Source organism: Macadamia integrifolia, unplaced genomic scaffold, assembly GCF_013358625.1.
Source record: "Macadamia integrifolia cultivar HAES 741 unplaced genomic scaffold, SCU_Mint_v3 scaffold2961, whole genome shotgun sequence".
Classification (NCBI taxonomy): Eukaryota; Viridiplantae; Streptophyta; class Magnoliopsida; order Proteales; family Proteaceae; genus Macadamia; species Macadamia integrifolia.
The window spans coordinates 4,734-9,105 of NW_024869091.1; the positions used below are offsets into that span (position 1 = coordinate 4,734).

Here is a 4,372-nt window from a genome sequence, read left to right on the forward strand (position 1 = left end):
GATCTCCACATCGGGGTGAAAATAATGGTGCAACCATTAGTGTTCCTGAATCAATTGGTGGTAGCAAACCACTTGTGCTGCTACTCCTGCGGCAGCTGCTATCATGGAGCGACATCCTTTCTACATTGATAAAGTAGAGCGGGGACAGGGTCCTCAAGATCCACTGTCTCAAACTCCAAATGGGTTCTCTTTATCCACCTGTGAACAGAACACGACTCAAGTAGTTTTACACCAACAGAAACATTCTAATTCCTGTTCGATCAAACACCAAGAAACACGAATAAAAGGAGACAATAGATCCGTACGACACAGAGATTTAACGAGGTTCACACACCAGGGTGGTGTGCTACATCCTCGGGCGAAGAAGAAGATGATTCACTATGCAGAAGAGAGATTACACCCTAGCAGCGGCGAGGAAGAACTCGCCCTGAAACCCTAGCTTCGTGAAAACCCTAGAATACAATGACTTTCTCAACAAACAACAGTACATTATATATATTCTGAAAACGTGGGTCGACCCATCGGATCGCGGTCGATCCGGTCGAACCATACTGCGGGGGCTATGCCCCCGCACCCCCATACGAGATCAGTGATGGGCTCCAGGCTTGGGCCGCTGCTTCCATCACAAGTCTCAGAAAATTTCCCATTCGGGTCGCCACCAAAATATGTCGGATCGGGTCAATCTTCAAAACGGGTCAAGAATTCGAGACAAACTTAACAATTCCAGAGGGGATGCTGCTATTGCATTCCCCTGCAGAGAGAGCAGTATTCTGCCTATGGTTCCCATGCCCGGGCAAAGCTTCAATCATGATGGCCGAGTGGAAGGGTTTCAGGCTTTATCCTGATTCAGCAAAGTGGGCAAATAGATCCTCCACACCCTCCAAGTGGATGGACTATGAATCTTAGTGGGAAAACACAATCAATAATCTCTGGTTCACCTTCAAATTGGTTCACCTTCAAATCGACAAGGTCAAACACCTTTTCATATGGGTGAGCCTATTACTAAATCAGAAACAGTGGATGTGAAAACATCAAACATAACTTCTGTAGCTCCGCTTAATCATAATGTAGTGACTAGCGAGCAGGTTGCTCACATAACTACCCTTTCAGCATCATTGGCTCGAATATTTGGAAATGGGCAGCAGCTTCCACAATTATATGCTGCTTTAAAACCCCTTAATAATATAGGCATGTTCCCTTCCCAGCCCAATCCTGCCGCAACGAGCACAACAGTTACTTTACCATCTAATGATCCTAGTCAAATGACCTGGTTTCAAAAGCCATATGATCCTATAGGTACTAGCATTGAATCAAGCAGGCTCGACACCAATGACCAACCCCCATTGTTCTCATCAAGTCATGTTGAACAGAATGAAGTAACTGAACAAATGCCTTTAAAAAGTTCAGCTCCATCATCTCTTAAGAATGACTTTTCAGAGGAAGCGCTTAAGCACGAGTCTCGTGAGTCAAAGCAGCTGGAGCCCATTGCAGAAGGTGAGGTTATGGAAAAGAATGAGGCAAATGATCAGAGAAAGAAAGAGCAGGTTGATGGTGATCCAGAGGACATGGATGCTGAAGGTCGGGTTGATGAAGAATGCAAAAGGAGTAAGGATGTGAAGGTATGCGTTTGTTTAAGTTTGCATGGAAGGAAGGAAGGACGAATGAGCAAGGAGGCCCACAAGACTACTATTCAAGGGGATCATGTCCCTCAGACACGAGAAAATTGGTCAGTATCTGTCATATTGTAAACCAAAGCCTGCCAAACTTGTACCGGTCAGTACCAATTCATTTTGTGTTTCAAATCTGGATGAAATTACTCTCTCATTTGTCCTATTGACTAAGTCTGGTCTGGTCAGTACCGGTCTTCTTCCACATACTTGAAACTAGGTTAGAGGTGCTCACACTTTGGTGGTGCAAAGATGGTTTCACTTATCATGCCGTCTCCATTCTATTCATCTATCGAATTTTGATCTCTTTCATACCATCATGTCATGGAGCTTCACTTTGTTTTGTCATAATCATTTTTCCCAGATTGGTTCTTTTTCCACATGCTTGAAGCTAGGATTTTAACTGCTCAGGACTGCAAGCATGTCTTCATATCAGCACCTGCTGGTTCTTCTTTAAAAGTTCAATTAGGATTGTCTGATCAACATGAAAACTTTGGGTGAAATACAGAGGTTGGTAGTATCATCTGTATATTGGTGCCTGATGGTTCGGTCTTTTAAGTGGTTTCTTATCTACTGATTAGGATTGATCAGTATGGTTGCACTCGTCAATTCTGTTGCTGCATTTGCCTGTCACCGGTTGGCCGGCCCTCCATAGATTTGGGCTTTTGTCAGGTTTATGTCTGTTCAGTTATCCATGGAGCATTTTCTTCAAATGGTGCTTATCTTGTTGGATATTATGCAATTTTGTTTCTTCAAAAACATGAAGACATGGATTGTTTTTGCTTGAATTGTTGGCTTATTTTGATGCTTCTTTGTGAGATTTTAACTAGTATACATGGATTGTCCATAGAACCAGAGCTAAAACGACCTTGGATCTGGTGATGGGGTGGGGTGATTTGCAAGTTTTGCTACTTGGTTCGTATATGCTTCATGTTGATTTTTGCATTATTCTATGCTGGGCACCTTGGTAAGATTTTTTTTGCCTTCTCCCTTGCACTTCAGGGAAGGGAGTGGTAAAAGTTTGCTTTATTGGGACAAGGAGAAAAGTATATCAGTGTATAATGAGTATAGGGGATATTTTTGTCAATCCCATATATATATATATATATATATATTTTGGATGAATAAATTTAATCTATATTTACTCAAATTCTCCTATTGAAAATACTTCTTTTTTCTTCTTCTTCTTCTTCTTCTTTTTTTTTTTTTTTTTTAGATTTAAAGGTAAAAGAAAGGGTATGCCGAGTGTACGAGGCACCTGTCATTGTAAGATTAGAGGGTCATAATAATTGTTTACTAATTCCTCTACAAATTTACATTTTCTTTCTACCTTGACTTTTTAAACTGCCTAGATTAGTAGATTATATCCTTCAATGGTTAGTTTCACTATTTTTTCATTTCACTTTTGAAATTTAAATCTACCTCTTAAGTACATAATAAGATGATCTATATATTATATAATTATTAATAATATTTTAAACATTTATATTGACTCCTTGAATCATATGGTATGCATTCTCTAAAAAATTTCACTGAATCACTGTACTAATTAAATTAAATATCAAATAATTCTAGTATATATTTAGGACAAATTGATAGAGTCAGAGATAGAAAATATGCCATAAAATTGGTCAATCCAAAACATACATCAAATACTATACCTTGTTGGATTGTGGATGACCATGTGGACGTTAGGAGCATTGTAGGGATAAAATAACATTAATAATTATGTATAATACCTAGTGTAGTCAGCTTAATATCTATTTAGGAAGCAAATTTAAGGGTAAAAGAAAGGGTGTACCGAGTGCATGAGGCAATTGCCATTTTAAGATTAGAGGGGGTTTCATAATGTATACAGTTATACCCCCACTTCATGAAAGCCATTTTCCGACATGAACCTATCATCACTAGGTCGTCACGGAACAACCTTATTATTGTGCCGATGTCCATTGTCTAGGTATAGACCTAAGGTGAAATTGAAAAATAATGAAAATATACACCATTGAAGCTCCGTTTGGTTGTGAGGGAAATTAAAGGGAAGGGAAGTGAAAATTTCAAATCTAAAAGAGAAACTTTTGCGATCATTACCCAACATGATTATATTACTGACTCTAAATCATTCCATTTGTGGTTATAAAAATTCAATTTACTTTGCTTCTAAATCTCTTGGATTTGACAAGTAAAATAAAATTATATATAAATGCATCATTACTAAATATGATAAGAAATTTGAGTAGTTTATACAATCATGTTGGATAATCATCATCAAGACATCAAAGTTTCATTTTTAGGTTAAAAAATGTTGTCCTTTGATCTGATTCCTCATGATTGCATGCCTTGATCAAACCATCAATAATCCTTTTTGCACGACACTAAACTTTTAATGCCTCAATTCTAATGCATCCGATATTAATGATCAGTTGTCTAGGTAGGTGCGTCTTCAAGGTCATTAGAAGATGTCTTGTAAGTAGTAACATCTAGAAAGGAAACATTGTCCTGATCATTCCTCTCTTCTCTCTTCCCCCTTAGATTAGGCATCTTCTTGACACCTTCCTCACTTCTACCCCATCATTCTATTTTTTTTATTGTCCCCCCCCCCCTTGTTTTTTTTCCTCCCCACTTTTTCATTATATCCCTCCCTTCTTTGCTTTTTTTGTCCTCCCCCCTTTTTCATTGTATCCCTCCCTTCTTTGGCTTGTTTCTCC

At 38.7% G+C, this 4,372-nt stretch overlaps 1 pseudogene; it reads left to right on the plus strand.

The window, feature by feature from the left end:
* The first annotated feature begins 852 nt into the window (after nt 1-852).
* LOC122067531 lies at nt 853-2,638 on the plus strand (annotated as a pseudogene).
* The last annotated feature ends 1,734 nt before the right edge of the window (nt 2,639-4,372 follow it).